Genomic DNA, 18,152 nt, shown 5'->3' on the forward strand with positions numbered 1-18,152 from the left:
TAATATAGATGTTATAAGACCATAGATTGTAACACTGTATAATAAACACTGATAACTAATATTGTTTTATGGAGAAATTGAGAGTTTCTGATAATCCGGTATCTAATAGTCCAGACAGTGATGGAATGTCCTGTACTTTGGATTAAATCCTGATAGAGCAAATTATATAATAAGAATATAGTTGCAAGCCTAATGGATAGCTCAGCTGCAATCTCCTTAGGACAATAGGTGAGGTCCGCAATGCTTGGATGGTGTACAACGCTGGCGTGTGTTACCGCGGCGGTCTGCCTGCCACAGACCAATATGAAATTGGAATTATGCCGCTCCCAAGGGGCTCGTTAGTAGATGGTAACAGGCGGCTTCTGAATGCAGACCTCGTGGTGTCCTATGGCGTGTGACATCACAGGCAATCCGCAAGACTGCCTGGATACCGGATCTGGATAGTACGGCTGGTTTAACAAAGATCTTTAGCGGCATTCGGAGCTGGTTTAAAAGTCCTCAGGTGAGTACATGCTCAATAGGTATCGGTGGTGTAATAAATCTTTTTAAAAAACACCTAGACGCGTTTCAGGGCACTTGTTTGTTGGAACGGCCCTTTCCCCAATAGGTATACCGTATATACTCGAGTATAAGCCGAGTTTTTCAGCACGATTTTTCGTGCTGAAAACACCCCCCTCGGCTTATACTCGAGTGAACTCCCCCACCCGCAGTGGTCTTCAACCTGCGGACTTCCAGAGGTTTCAAAACTACAACTCCCAGCAAGCCAGGGCAGCCATCGGCTGTCCGGGCTTGCTGGGAGTTGTAGTTTTGAAACCTCCGGAGGTCCGCAGGTTGAAGACCACTGCGGCCTTCAACATCATCCAGCCCCCTCTCACCCCCTTTAGTTCTGAGTACTCACCTCCGCTCGGCGCTGGTCCGGTCCTGCAGGGCTGTCCGGTAAGGAGGTGGTCCGGTGAGGAGGTGGTCCGGGCTGCTATCTTCACCGGGGAGGCCTCTTCTAAGCGCTTCGGGCCCGGCCTCAGAATAGTCACGTTGCCTTGACAACGACGCAGATGCGTCGTTGTCAAGGCAACGGCTCTATTCCGGGCCGGAAGCGCGGAGAAGAGGCGCCCCCGGTGAAGATAGCAGCCCGGACCACCTCCTCACCCGACCACCTCCTTACCGGACAGCCCTGCAGGACCGGACCAGCGCCGAGCGGAGGTGAGTACTCAGAACTAAAGGGGGTGAGAGGGGGCTGGATGATGTTGAAGGCCGCAGTGGTCTTCTACCTGCGGACCTCCGGAGGTTTCAAAACTACAACTCCCAGCAAGCCCGGACAGCCGATGGCTGCCCGGGCTTGCTGGGAGTTGTAGTTTTGAAACCTCTGGAGGTCCGCATGTTGAAGGCCGCAGTGGTCTTCAACCTGCGGACCTCCGGAGGTTTCAAAACTACAACTCCCAGCAAGCCCGGACAGCCGATGGCTGCCCGGGCTTGCTGGGAGTTGTAGTTTTGAAACCTCTGGAGGTCCGCAGGTTGAAGACCACTGAGGGCGAATGATGAGAAGAGGATGATGAAGGGGGGGGTGTGGGGATGATGAAGGGGGGTGGGGATGATGAAGGGGGGGGGGGTGTGGGATGATTACAAGGGGATGATGAAGGGGGGATGTGTGGGATGATAAGGGGATGTGTGGGATGATGACAAGGGGATGATGAAGGGGGGATGTGTGGGATAAGGGGATGTGTGGGATGATGACAAGGGGATGATGAAGGGGGGATGTGTGGGATGATGACAAGGGGATGATGAAGGGGGGATGTGTGGGATGATAAGGGGATGTGTGGGATGATGACAAGGGGATGATGAAGGGGGGATGTGTGGGATGATGACAAGGGGATGATGAGGATGTTAATGACGGGTCTGGATGATGACAGGGGGGGATGAGGTATTTCCCACCCTAGGCTTATACTCGAGTCAATAACTTTTCCTGGGATTTTGGGTTGAAATTAGGGGTCTCGGCTTATACTCGGGTCGGCTTATACTCGAGTATATATTTCTGAAGCACTAAGTCCTTTCTATAGTTGTACAGACACAATCAGAATAATACGGTGAAGGTGATGTTCTTTTTAGAAAAGAGACAAAACTTGTACTAGATCGCAGAGTGTAGTTATAGACCTGAAAATCCCGACCTGGAATTGATAGTGGCACAAATGGCTAAATATATGCTTGCGGATTTAACCGCACTGTGTATATGCACATATAGAAAAAACCTATGACAACACTTCTAAATGGGTACAGACAATACAATATAATGGCAAAAAAATTATAATAACAAATAAGAATAACATACACAAATAATTGATTAGAAAAAAGTGGCATATATGAAAAATAAAGATAAGAATATAATAAATTATGTGAAGATATGGTGATAATGTGCAAATAAATAGATAAAAATAAGATCAAATGGAAATAAAAATAAGGATAAAAAATAGAGATAAAAATAAAATTAAAATAAAAGTAAAAATGAAATTAAAATAAAATAAAAATAAAAATAAGATAATAGAATTAGCAATAAAATAAAGCAATAATAATATAAAATAAAATAAAAATATCTATTGTGATAATGCTAGTAAATACAATATTACTGCTAGTGTACATAAATACTTTAACTGTACAACACCAACCAACTTGAATGAAAATCAATCCCCACCTTGGTGCAAATCTGGTGCTCTGGCACCGTTATATAGATGATATTATTTTAATTTGGGATGGCACATTCACTGATTTAGAATTATTTATAGATTCCCTTAACACTAACACATATAATTTACAATTCACATCTCACATCAGTAGAGAATCTGTCACCTTTTTGGACCTGGAAATTAAGGTAAAACTAAATAAACTGTCTTGTAATACATACAAGAAACCCACAGCTAGGAATAGCTATATCGGTTATGACAGTTGCCATTTACTGAGATGGTTGATGAATGTGCCCAAGGGCCAGTATCGACGCTTGAAACGTAATTGTACGTCAGAGGCAGGTAATTGAGGCAAGAACTCTCAGAGGCAAGAACTCTCACTTCTCTCTTCAAAGAAAAGACCTATCCTGATTTTATACTAAAAAAGTCTTTGGACCAGGTCAAAAAACTTGACAGATCCTCTTTTTTCATACCTAAAATTACAGATTCAGATTCCACAGAGCACAATTTAAAATTGATTTTACTGTATAATTCAGATTACAAACAAGTAGAAAATATCATAGTTAAACACTGGCATAAGATCAAATCAGATAGAGATGTAGGTTGGCGTTTACCCCACCACCCCCCAATAGTATAAACAAAAGCCCCCAACTTGGGACTGGCTATGGCACCCACTGTCAGACCTCCAGGTAATGCAATAAAAACATCAAGTACATGGCTTAGCACAAAAGGTTTTTTCCGATGCGGATTGTGTCCCAATTGTCTAAAAATAAAAGGCCCCAAAAAAATTTCCGAAGTATTATCTTGTAGTAACAACTTTAAATGGTCCATAGAGGAACACCTATCTTGTAATTCTATGGGTGTTATCTATGTGATCGAGTGCAGCTGTAGAAAACAGTATATAGGAAAAACCAAAAGAGCGTTAAAAACCCACATTGGAGAGCATATTACTAATATCAAAAATGGAAATTTAAAACACCCATTGTCCGCACACTTTACTAATGTACATAAAGACCTGAGGCAATTTTCCTTTTGTAGGGGACGTATTGATCTCCAGGTTCCGTCCTCTCCAAATTGAGGACGGCCTCTGGGAATCTCCACGTCCCCTATACACACATCATGTCAAGATTTTCATTCATGTTGGTTGGTGTTGTACAGTTAAAGTAGTTATGTACTCGAGCAGTAATATTGTATTTACTAGCATTATCAAAATAGATATTTTTATTTTATTTTATATTATTATTACTTCATTTTATTTCTTTCTATAATCTTATTTTTATTTTATTTTTATTTCATTTTTACTTTTATTTTTATTTTATTTTTATCTCTATTTTCTTATTCTTATTTTTATTTCCATTTGATCTTATTTTTATCTATTTATTTGCACATTATCACCATATCTTCACATAATTTATTATATTCTTATCTTTATGTTTCATATATGATACTATTTTCTAATCAGTTATTTATGTATGTCATTCTTATTTGTTATTATTAGTTTTTTTGCCATTATATTGTATTGTCTGTACCCATCTAGAAGTGTTGTGATAGTTTTTTTTTTATATGTGTATATACACAGTGCGGTTAAATCCGCAAGCATATATTTAGCCATTTGTGCCACTATCAATTCTAGGTTGGGATTTGCAGGTGTCTAACTACACTCTGCGATCCACTACAAGTTTTGTCTGTTTTCTAAAAAGAACATCACCTTCACCGTATTATTCTGATTGTGTCTGTACAACTATATAAAGGACTTAGTGCTTCAGAAATCATTTATACCTACTGAGGAAAGGGCCGTTCCAACAAACAAGTGCTCTGAAACGCATCTAGGTGTTTTTAAAAAAGATTTATTACACCACCGATACCTATTGAGCATGTACTCACCTGAGGACTTTTAAACCAGCTCTGAATGCCGCTAAAGATTTTTGTTAAACCAGCCATACTATCCTGATCCGGTATCCAGGCAGTCTTGCGGATTGCCTGTGATGTCACACGCCATAGGACACCACGAGGTCTGCATCCAGAAGCCGCCTGTTACCATCTACTAACGAGCACCTTGGGAGTGGCATAATTTAAATTTCATGTTGGTCTGTGGCAGGCAGACCGCCGCGGTAACGTACGCCAGCATTGTACACCACCCAAGCATTGCGGACCTCACCTATTTTCCTAAGGAGATTATGGCTGAGCTATCCATTAGGCTTGTAACTATATTCTTATTATATCATTTGCTCTATTAGGATTTAATTCAAAGTACGGGACATTCCATCACTGTCTGGACTATTAGATACCGGATTATCAGAAACTCTCAATTTCTCCATAAAACAGTATTAGTTATCGGTGTTTATTATACAGTGTTACAATCTATGGTCTTATAACATCTATATTACCTCTGCACAAGGGCCCTGTGCTATGAGGCTTATTTTTTGCATATATTATAGTATTTTAATAACATTTTATATTGTTTTGTATCACATAATTGAAGCACGGTCTCAATTCATATTTAACCAGATCTTATTCATGTATCAGTTTTCTGATGCTAGTTTTGAGGAGTTGGTATTTGTTTAATTCCTTTTAAATTATCTAACACCAGGTGTAGGTGTAGAACCTCTTTACCTTAACCAGTTAATTGTGAGCTGCACATCCCCTTTTCTTTGTATCTAGATTTGTAAATTACTTCTATTTAAAAATCTTAATCCTTGCAGAATTTATCAGCTGCTGTATGGTCCACAGGAAGTTGTGCAGTTCTTTCCAGTCTGACCACACTACTCTCTGTTGCCACCTATGTCCATGTCAGGAACTGTCCAGAGCAGGAGGGGTTTGCTATGGGAAGTTGCTCCTACTCCGGACAGTTCCTGACATGGACAGAGGAGGCAGCAGAGTGCACTGTGGCCAGACTGGAAAGAACTACACAACTTCCTGTGGAGCATACAGCAGCTGATGAGTACTGGAAGGATACATTTTTGTAAATAGAACTAATTTACAAATCTATGTTTTACTTTCCAGCACTAGATTATTTGAAAAAAATGTATTCTCCACCGGAGTACCCCTTTAAGCTTGTGCAAATGAAAGACATTGGTTTATATACATGGTAAATTTTTTATATGCTATACACTATCTTTTAATGTTTTTACATTATTTTGACCATTACTGCCCTTCATGGGTTGTCTATGTTTGGTTCTTTTTTCTTCTTTAAATACCAAGACTTTCATTGAATACATATATCAGCAATCTGAAGAAGGGAGAATGACTTCCCAAAATGCATTATTGCCACGCTGTTAATTTTTTTATTATTTTTTATTTTGTCAATAAAAAAAGATACATTTAATGTTAAAGCCAGCATCTTTATTTCAGTATTGTAAAGGGGAGCTTATATCACTGCTCATTAGATATTAAGCCAGAAGGAATCCTTTCTCAGTCACCGTAGTTTCTGTCAGAACAGCCTCAATGTGTCTTATCTGAGAAAGTCTTCCTGTTAACTTAAAAACATAGAGAAATATTATGAGCTCCCCTTCTCTCATAAATGGCCTGGTCCTCAGCAAATGGGAGGAAGTTATATTTTCACAGAATGTGAAAGAACATAATAGCTACAAGCCAGATAGTTCAACTCATGTGGAGAGATCTGTACAGTATGGCTACTAACATTATATAAGTAAGTTTCTTTATTATAATTTTTGACAACCAATAATTTATACCAACAAATAGTTTCTTCTTGAGACTTTTTATCTTCCTCTTTATTTAATTTTCAAGGTTTTATTTTCTTCTTAACTCTTCCCTTTAGGTAGCATTTTCTTGTTTATCATTGTCCCAGGAATGTACCATTTATCTTAAAGGGATACTCCGGTGGAAAACAACTTTTTTTTTTAAATCAACCGGTGCCAGAAAGTTATACAGATTTGTAAATTACTTCTATTCGAAAATCTTAATCCTTCGAGTACTTATCAGCTGCTGTATGCTCCACAGGAAGTTGTATTTCTTTCTGGAGTTCTCTTCTGTCTGACCACAGTGCTCACTGCTGATACCTCTGTCTGTATCAGGAACTGACCAGAGCAGGAAAGGTTTTCTATGGGGATTTGATCCTACTCTGGACAGTTCCTGACATGGACAGAAGTGTCAGCAGAGAGCACTGTGGTCAGACTGTGGAGCATACAGCAGCTAATAAGTGCTGGAAGTATTAAGATTTTTAAATAGAAGTAATTTACAAATCTGTATTACATTCTGGCACCAGTTGATTTAAAAAAAAAAGGTTGTTTTCCACTGGAGTACTCCTTTAAACATCAGCTCTCCATGCAGCTAAATTAAAAAATAAATGTAATCTTTGGTCTTAATCATATAGATACTCAATATGTACTAAATGTAATACTTTACGCTTATTTTTAATAATATCTGAATTTATGATAGCAGACAGAGATCATTGTAAGTATTCATTTTCCCTATTTAAATAATTATCTTCTTAAAAATAATACTTAGGACAAGTGCCATTACATGGGCATGAGTATGCCTGGATGACAAAGGAGGATTAAAAGAGTAAACTAAGGCTTAATAGACTTAAGGATAATTCTCACTGCATAGTCTATCATCACAATAAGGATAAACATCAGGATAAAAGTTCTTTTTAATACATAAATCCTTAAAAACTTTAATATTACCGAAAGCAGGTTTTTATCCAGTTTTATATGAAAGTATTAAAAATCTATTTAGAACATGTTTTTGTGACAATAATACAAATAATTTATAGATTTATGAGATAATGTTACATTTTAGATTTAGATTTTACATTTTAGATTTCGTGTACATTTAACTCCTAGATGGCAAAAGCGCATACCTGCAAACCCTTGCCATCTGTACCTTAATGTACCAGGCCTTTCCTGTATGCCCTGGAACATTAACCCCTTCATGACCAGCTAGTTTTGGCCTTCATGACCAAGTCCGTTTTTTCAAATCTGACATGTGTCTCTTTAAGTGGTAATAACTTTGAACTGCTTTTACCTGGCAAAGTGATTCAGAGATCGTTTTTTCGAGGCGTACTTTACATTAGTGGTACATTTTTGTTGATATGAAGCGATTTTTGTGAAAAACTCAAAAATATTGTGAAAAATTGGAAAAATTTTAATTTCTCTATGTTTGAAACTCTCTACTTGTAAGAGAAATAGTCATATCAAATACATTTAGTTATTAATTCACATCCACAACATGTCTACTTTATGCTGTCATCATTTGTTAAACATTCTTCAACTTTTTTACAACATTATAAGGCTTATATTATTATGAGCATTTTTTACATTTTTCAAAAAAAGTTCAAAATCACATTTTTTTCGGGGAACAATAAAATTTTGATTATATATATACATACATATATACACTTATATATATATGTATTCAAGCTTGAGAAAGGCAAGCCAAAACATTGCATCTGTGTTTCTTAATGGATTAAAGCTACCCACTTTTTTTCACCTGAACTGAGTGCTGCAATTTATTTTTATTTTATATATTTATTTATTTATTTATTTATTATTTTTTTTTACTTCTGAACAACATCTCCCCCTAGTGTCTAGTGCAAAACACATGCAGTAACAGGTTTAGGACACAAGGGTGAGCTGTAGTACAACTAAACAGCTCCTTTACAAAATAAAAAATAAAAAAAGTGAAAGTGAAGCATACCGGCAGGCACAGAAGGCACAGCTCCGGCAGCTTTGGACATGTAAGGGACAGCGGGGGAAGGGGGACAGGTAAGGAACACTGGGGTCCCCTAGCAGAGCAGTGTGTTTCCTGATCCCCATGATCGGGACACACACACCGCGCTGCTTAGGATTTTTATGTGATAGGAGCGATCGCTGTGGGGGGATCGAAACCTCCCTAGGTCCCGAGGCAAGATGGCTGGCTATTAGTGATAGCCACCTTCTTACCGGGTGCGGCGGGATGCCACGAGTAGTGCCAGTATCTGCATGACGTAAATGTACGTCACAGGTCGGGGAAAACCTGTATGGGTCGTGGGTCGGGAAGGGGTTAAAGGGGTACCCATCACGCCCCCTCCCATAGACTTGCATTGAGGGGGTGGGGCTATGATGTCACGAGCTCCCGACCCCGGCTACAGCGTTCAGAACTGTTTGTTTCAAACCCTGAGCAGCGGAGTACCCCTTTAAATGCCTATAAGCAAAGTGCAGGAGCGACTGTGAGTGATGGCTACTATCAGTAGCTGGGCAATCACTGCTAATGGTTGAGGGATAGCTACTGCCCGTCATTAATCCTTTAGACCCAGTGATTAATGCTGATCATGACCTTAAAGAATAATTAAAAGGTGTTGGTTAAGGCAATCGCTGGGGGGAGTCTGATAAGTTAAAATGATGGTGGAGGTCCCCTTTCTTAGCTTCTGCCAACAAATTGTGGCAGAGCCATACAGTATCAATAGACCGCTGATTTCACTGTTCAATCATTTGCAATAGCATTGCATTTATAGTATAGTGTAATCCACTGATTGCATATAATAGTTCCCTATGGGGACTACAGAAGGGTTGAATAAAAAATTAATTTTTTATCAAAATTTCAGTTATAAGGGTCAGAATAGAGCAATTTTAAGCATACTGATTTTGGAGAAAAAAAAAGACTTTTTAGTACAATTAGAGATGAGCGAATTTTTGAAAAATTTGATTCAGCCGATTCAATGAATATTCCCCCAAAATTTGTTTTGTCTGAATTTATTTGCGGCAAATCACTATTAAGAATGGCTATTTCTGGGTAACAGAGAGCCTCAATAGGGGTGTAGAACACTTTGCCTTGTCGTAACACGCATAGGGATTGCGCTGTGTTAGTGAAATAATACTGTTATTCAGTATGACATGCAGATTACAGGCATCGCTGTTAGAATCACTGCGCAGAGCATCTGGATGTGGCAGTAGGGAGACCATATGGCATCAAGATTGAAAAGATTGAAGAGATTTTATTTCTTTTTAATGTAATTTTTATTTAATTTAATTTGAATTTATTTAAATTTTTTGAGTACCCATTCTGGTGAGCATTGAGCTGGTGATCCCCTTCGAGGCGAGCTACCACTTGTTCTAGCCCCTGCCTCTCAGCGCCCCCGCCCCCCAACTGTCTTACTCTGTGTGGAACTGAAAATGTTATGGTTCATTGTTATCGCTCCAACTTGTTTCATTGGATTTTCCAATTGGATACTCCAATTTCAAAGTTAATGTATGACGACAAATAGAGGAGTAAATATTTTAGATAGATTAAAATTTTTAAAGTTTAATTTAAGGTGCCAACAGCATGAGGAGACCATATGGGGCACAATGACACAGCCTGCAGGTGGCAGCAGCATGAGGAGACCCTAATCTGGCAGAATGACACAGCCTGGAACTGGCGGCAGCAAGGGGAGACCATATAGTGGCAGAACAACCCAGCCTGGAGGTGGCAACAGCCTGACGAGACCGTAGGGCCTCATTATTGAAAGGACTAAAGATACATTTTCAAATTTAAATTGAATATTTCAAATAGATTACCATAACATTTTTTAGGTAATGTTCCAACAGCATGAAGAGACGATAGGGCCTCACAATTGAAAAGATTAAAGATATATTTTCAAATTTAAATTGAATATTTTAAATAAATTACCATAAAAACGTTTAGGTAAGGTCCCAGCAGCATGAGATGATCACATGACAGCACAATGACACAGCCTCGAGGTGGCACCAGCATGAGGAGACCAAAATGTGGCAAAATGACCAAGCCTGGAGGTGGCAGCAGCAAGAGGAGACCATATGGTGACAGAATGACACAGCCTGGAGGTGGCAGCAGCCTGACCAGACCAAAGAGCCTCACAATTGAAAAGATTAAAAATATTTTTTTAAATTGAATGTGGCCATGTTCACATCCTCTGGATACTTGATGAAAAATTGCCACACCACAGAGTAGCTGGTTTTCCCCCCCAACAGTCCGCACTGACTGACTGCTACTGATTGACTGCTACTGCTCCAGGGACCCCTGATCCACTACCTACCGGGCAGGTAGGCTGCCGCGAAGCAGGTGGTCTACACCGGGCACGTTTGGCTCCAGACTTCCCACTGCTGCCACCATGCTGACTCCCAACCATGCTATCACCTTGCAGGCTAAGCTGCTGCCTCACAGGCAACCTACCACCCTCTTTTCCTAATGATGATGAAGCACCTTCTGCACCCAGCTCCCAAGTGCGATCGGCTTCGTCATCATCGAGTTGTGTCAGCATGTTACTGATGTCCTCCTAAGGTTCCTCGACAGTGTGTGCTTCAGGAGCCTGAACGCTCCCAACACCACCTACCACGCCACTCTCCTCATCACTACTTGCCTGCCTAGCAAAGGAAGCGGGGGATGTCTCCTCCACTTCTTGGCTGGGCATTAGCTGCTGACTGTCCTCTAGTATATCGTCCTGACTAAAAACTGTACCCACAGCATAGGATACTTCTATGGGAGAGGGAGCAGCATAGGACAGAGGCAATTGGAGGATAGGGACTGCTTCCAGGCCATGCCAACTGAGGGTTGTGTCTGAGGAACCCACCGACTCTTGACTGGGTCAATGACAGCAGATGGGTTGCTGGTCGAGAAACGACCGCTAGCTGATACCAGGAGCTCAGGCCTCTCACCACGACCCCTGCTGCCACTCGCCCCTAGTCTGCTGCGACCACTGCCTGCGCCTGATGAATTTAGGCCTCTGCCACTCCTTTGTGCACATCCTGGTATACTTAGTGCATATATGAGGGGAGTACAAAATGCTCCACTACGCTTAAAACAGTATTTGTCTAGAAAAGCAGCTGGTGTGTACTTTTGGCTGGCCTTTCACACTAACTAGGCCTTTAAGACTTTACCAGGAACAAAATACCACGAAGATGTACGAATGTGGTATGCACTTATGAAGGGAGTACAAAGCGCTCCACTACACTTAAAACAGTATTTACCTACAACCGCAGCAGGTTTGTACTTTTGGCTGGCCTTTTACAGTATCTAGGCCCTTAAGACTTTAACAGGAACAACATGGTACACCACTTAGATGTACATATGTGGTATGCACTTATGAGGGGAGTACAATGCGCTCCACTATGCTTAAAACAGTATTTGTCAACAACACCAGCAGGTGTGTACTTTTGGCTGGCCTTCATAGTATCTAGAACCTTAAGACTTTAATAGGAACAAAATGGTACACCATTTAGATGTACATATGTGGTATGCACTTATGAGTGGAGTATAATGCGCTCCAGTATGCTTAAAACACTATTAGTGCTTCAAGGCTGGATTAAGGCTTGAGGTTAATCGCTGCTGTAAAAAAGCTTTTCTTTGCAACACACTGCTTTCTGTCCCTCTCTCTCTGCAATAGAATGCTGCTGTGAGTGGCCGCAAGATGGCTGCCGATTATATAGGGCTGTGACATCACAGGGGTGGATGGTTGCTGATAGGCTGCATGCTTCATGTGATTCAGGGTCATCCCGCAGACCCTTGTTCCCGTCTTCCCAGGATTCCTTGCCCCATATCCTCACATGTGGAAATTCATAACAAATTCAGATTTGTCATATTCGATTCGCTCATCTCTAAGTACAATAATATAAAAACTATATAAATTGGGTATGATTTTAACCCCTTCCCTCTTTGGAGATTTTTCAATTTTGCACTTTTGTTTTTTCCTCCTCACCTTCTAAAAATCATAAAACTTAATTTTCCACCTAAAAATTCATATGATGGCTTGTTATTTGCGTTCTATTAATATGTTCTATTAATATTTTCACCACAAAATCTACGGCGAAACCAGGCAAAATTGAAAAAAAAAAAAGCCATTTTGTAATTTTTAGTGGCTTCCGTTTCTATGCAGTGCAGCTTTCAGTAAAAATTGCATCTTATATTTATTCTGTAGGTCCATATGATCGCAACGATACCCAAGTTTTATAGGTTTGATTTTATTTTACTACAAAAAAAAAAAAATCATAACTACAGGCACCAAAATAAAAATGTTGAAAAATTTCCTCTTCTGACCCTATAACTTAAAAATTTTTCAATATAATGGGCTGTATGAGGGCTCATTTTTTGCACCGTGATCTTAAGTTTTTATTGACAACATTTTGTTTTAATCTGACTTTTTGTTCACTTTTTTATTCATTTTTTTATTGTATAAAAAGTGACCAAAAATACGCTATTTTGGACTTTGGAATTTTTTTACGTGTACGCCATAGACCGTGCAGTTTATTTAACGATATATTTTTAAAGTTTGGAAATTTATGCGCGTGGCGACACCATATATGCTTATTTTTATTTACACAGTTATTTTTTTTAAATGGAAAAGGGGGGAGATTTAAACTTTTATTAGGACATTTATTAACTTTTTTTTACACTTTTTTTTTGCAATGTTATAGCATACATTGATCTCTTACACTGTTCACTGCCATGCAATAGCATGGCATTGATTAGTGTTATCGCTGTTTGACTGCTCCTGCCTTGATCTAAGGCACTTAGCAGTCATTCGGCGATTGGACAGCGAGGAGGCAGGAAGGGATCCACTGCGGCGGTCCCGAACAGCACCATTTAGCTAACCTTAGCTTTAGTTTTAGACGTGGTGATCAAGTTTGATCGTTGCATCTAAGGGGTTAATGCCAGCCCGATCGTCGATGTCCGGCATACCCACCAGGTATGATGCGCGCTCACCTGCTGAGCGCGCATCATACCTCAGGAGCCACAAATCGACGTGAATGTACATCCATTTGCGGCAAGGGGTTAATCATATTGAACCACAGAAGAGAGAACATGTCAGTTTTACCATAAAGTGCACTGTCTAACTCCTCAAACATTAACAACATTGCGGTTATCTGTTTAATTTCCACCCATAAATATTATTTTTTTGTTTCGGCATAATTTTCATGATAAAATTTAATTTATTCATTTCAAATTATAATTGGATGTGCAAAAAACAAGCCCTCATAGGGGTCTTTGAATGGAAAAATAAAAGGGTTATGGCTCATAAAAAGCAAGAAAGAAGCAAAACAAAAAAACTTAAGTTAAACTTGGCTCTTTTCTCAAGGCCAAAATGGGCTGTGTTCTCAAGGAGTTGAAGGGAGTCTGTCAGTTATTTCATGCAACCCAAATCCTGGCCAAAATGAAATAGACATCAGCTTCCTTGCTTTCAATAGTTTGTATACAACATAACATTAACAGTGGACTGCCATTGTCCAGTATAAACAGCAGAAAAAGAAACTGTATTACAAACAAAGTTAGTACATGAATAGGATACAGCCTAACAACAGTCAGTTATGTAGCACATATACGTACGCTCGAGATTAATCGTCTAACCCTAAATTGTATTACTAGCATTATAAAAGTACAAGAGAAAGGGTATGCAAATTGCACGGTCTCCTTGGTCCCAAAATGTATAAATAGAGAAACCTAACAAGAAGGTGTGCAATGTGGAGAAGCAATCCAACACTGCCATTTTCTAAGAAAAGGCGAATGAGAGCCCGCGCCCCTGGCTATTACATTTTCAAAGGCATATGACATGTTAACCTTTTGTATAATCTGCGAAATTGAAGGGACAACAGCTGATTTCCAGTGACTTATAAGCGTAGTTTTGGCAATGATGCAAATTATACAGAAGATAGCCCGTAGAGATGGAGGGAGTTGATGTAGGTCTAGGAATAATCGGACCATTCGCGGGGTCCACGTTAGGTGTAAATGAAGAACTTCACTCAGCAACTGAAAGAATCCTCTCCAGAATTGCTGTATCTGGGTACAGTCTGATTGAATGTGAAGCAGTGTGCCCCTAGATCCACAGCCTCTCCAGCATTCATCTGAGGTACCCATGTAGGTCTGGGCCAGTTTATCGGGGGTAAAATACCACCTGAGAATAGTTTTGTAAGCCGACTCAACATGGGCAGCACAGGGGAAGGATTTGGAGATAGTATGGAAGGCCCACACCAATTCGATGCATCTGGTTATAATTTAAGTTCCCTTTTCCGCAGAGCCTCATGGAGTATGTTTGGGAGCGTCCGCCTTGGAGTACATGCTATAGGGGATTTTAAGGCCAGTGGTGTTACCTGCGAGATATCGGAAGGTTCCCGTCAGTGCGTAGATGTGAGAGTTTGAGGGTATTAAGGAAGTGTCTCACTTGAAGGTATTTATAAAAATCCTCCCTGGGTATCTGATAATTAGAGCGCAGATATTGGAAAGCAACAAGGACTTGGTTTCCAAATAGCTGTTGGGTACTTATAATCCCTGACTGCATCCATTGGGAGAGGTCTAGGTTTGGGATAGAGGCTTGAAGGAGGGAGAGGGGGAGGTGTTCAATTTGCACCACTGTCGAGTGGTCTGATTTGGAGAAATAGAGGCCCCAGGTATGAAATGCATGGGCCTAAAATTATGGGTGACATCAGTCGACTTTCCAGGTTTAGGGAGAGAAGGGATAAGCGCTACAAGGTTTTCTTTAGGTAGGTATCCCTTTTGCATTGCTGCATTACAGAATGCTTGTAGGTGGGGCGACAGGGTATGTGTGTCGGTTTTATAATAGGCCGAGATGAAACCATCAGACCCAGGGGCCTTATTGCTGGGGAGGGAATGAATCACAGTTTGAACCTCTTGCAGGGAGACGCTTCTATTTAGAACTTTTATTTGAGTGGCGGACAGAGTGGGGAGGTGGAGGGAAGTGAGGTAATCTTGTACATTGGCCAGGTGGTCGGGAGGAGAGGGAATGACGTTTCCAAATTGTAAAGATGGGAATAAAATTGCTGGAAACCGTTGGCTATGTCAAATGGGGTGTAAAGTTTAGAACCAGAGGTAGGATGGAGAAGGAAGGGGATACAGGATTTTAGTAGCATGGACTTCAGTCTATGAGCAAGTAGTTTGCCCGACTTTTTGTCTTGTGCATAATAGGTGGCACCAAGCTTCCTGTAGGCCTTTTCGTAGGTAGACAGTAAGAGAGTTTTAAGATCCGTGCGTAGGGACGATACCGTTTGTGCTAAGGTGGGGGAGGGGGCCCGTTTATTATCATGTCCTGCAGTTCTCAAACGAGAGAGAAGGTCATTAATTTGTTTATCCCTAAGTTTTTTGAGTGTGGAGCTATATTTAATGCATAAACTCCGTGTATAAGCTTTATTCCATAATATGACCAGGTCGGCTACTGAGGGTGCATTTAGTAGAAAGTACTCATGGATGTCTTTTTTGAGGCATTGAGAATATTCCTGGTGGGACAGGAGGAACGGGCTACATCTCCATGGGTGTGCAGAAGGTGAGGACATGTCATCCCTGAAGGAGATGGTCACAGCCGAATGATCTGACCATTTGATATCTTCTATGGAAGAATGGTAGGTTCTAGATATGATCGACCTGTCCACTAAGAACATATAAATGCGTGAATAGGAGTAATGAACTCCAGAAAGAAAGGTGAAATCTTTCTCGGAAGGGTGATGGACCCTCTAAATATCATACAAGTCAGTGGAGTGGAGCCAGTTCTCCAGGTAGTGGGAGGGTAAACGGGTGTGGGACGTAGTATCTGAGATGGAGTCAAACACTAAATTAAAGTCGCCACATAAGATTTGTGAGCCCCAAGGCATTTACAAAGTTTGCTGGTTATTGAGCGCAAAAATCTCAGCTGGCCAGAATTTGGGGCATAGATTGATGTGGTCGTCAACGGGATGTTGCTTATGGAGCATTGGAGTATGACATATCTACCTGCGGGATCAGAAATGTAGTTATGGAGGGTAAAAGTGACAGTATTGCGAATCGCTATAGAGACTCCTCTGGATTTAGAGGAATGAGTGGAATGGAATATGTGAGGATAAGCAGGGTGTTTACTCCTATGTGTGTCTTTGGATAGTAGATGAGTCTCCTGAATGCATAGTACGTCACATTGCAATGTCTTGGCTTGACTCCACAGATAAGAACGCCTATTAGGGGCGTTGAGACCATTTACATTTATGCAAGCTAACTTAATAACCATTTATGCAATACAAATGAAAGGGAAAGAGTAGGTAGAGTATGACAATATGGATGGCCATGTGTGCCTCCCAGCCAACGCACACATAGCCTGATGACAGGGTTTAGACGTGAGAGTAGGATGGACATCAGCTTCCTTGTTACAGTGCATTATGATATATTCTGAAATGCTGCAGCATTACAGAGACATTATAGCTTTAAGCGTGTTGGGTGCAGTATGTCCAGTCAAGGAAATGAAAGACAAATAGACAGTGACAGTCAGAACTTTAGAAAATTGATCGAATTAAAAGGGATGTACATGTGGAAAAACTAAAAGAAAAGAAAATAGCAACTAAACTGAAGAAAAAAAGAGTACAGTTGGTTGCCTATACAGTATATTTGGTAAATATTGCTGCAGCACTCCAAAATGTTGCAAAAATAAGGTAGCTTTATTCAGGGGTCAAGTCCTGGAAAAAAAAGTGTGGGAACTTACCCAAGATTTCTAATATTACCTCCCCCCCCCACCCTCCTCGCGACATCACGTTCCCCCCCCTCAATACAAGTCTATGGGAGGGGGCGTAACAGCCGTTACGCCCAATCCCATAGGCTTGCATTAAGGGGACAGGCCGTGACATCACAAGGGACAAAGCCGTGAAGTCATGATACTCCGGCCCCTGTATCGCCAGTCATTACGCACAGAGCGAGTTTGCTCTGTGCAGTGATGACAGCGGGGTGCCACAGCCGAGATCGCAGGGGGTCCCCAGCGGCGAGGGATAGAGGATATCCTTTGGATAGAGGATAAGATGTTTAGGGGAGGAGTACCCCTTTAAGTACAAGGGCACCAAGACGTAAATTTACATCCAATGGGGGAGATTTATTAAAAGCTGTGCAGAGGATAAGTTGACCAGTTGCCCATAGCAACCAATCAGATCGCTTCTTTCTTTTTTTTTAAAGGCCTCTGAAAATGAAAGCAGCAATCTGATTGGTTGCCATGGGCAACTGCTCCACTTTTCCTCTGCACAGGTCTTTATATATCTCCCCCAATGTTCTTAAGGGTTTATCATTCTGATAATACACTGTAACAAAAACCTCCTTATGTCCCTATCATCATGTTAACACACTGTAAGAAACCTCCTCATGTAATCTTCTTAGAACTGGGGTGACACACTGTAACAAACCTCCTCTTCGTGTAATCTACTTACTACTGGGGTGACACACTGTAACAAACCTCCTCCTCATGTAATCTCCTTACTACTGGGGTGAAACACTGTAAAAAACCTCCTCCTCATATAATCCCCTTACTACTGGGGTGACACACTGTAACAAACCTCCTCCTCATGTAATCTCTTTACTACTGGGGTGACACACTAACAAATCTCCTTCAATGTAATTACCTTACTGAACTGACTTGTCTCCTCCAGCTCAGCCCCGCCTCCTCCACATCATCACACAGGTCCTTTAGCCACGATCTTCCCTCTCCTCCACAGCTAAGCTCCGCCCCCAACATGTGATGGTGACATCAACACAGGTCCTACTACTACTACTCTATGATCTAGCAGTCCGGACCAG

Source organism: Hyla sarda, chromosome 3 (genome assembly GCF_029499605.1).
Source record: "Hyla sarda isolate aHylSar1 chromosome 3, aHylSar1.hap1, whole genome shotgun sequence".
Taxonomy (NCBI): Eukaryota; Metazoa; Chordata; class Amphibia; order Anura; family Hylidae; genus Hyla; species Hyla sarda.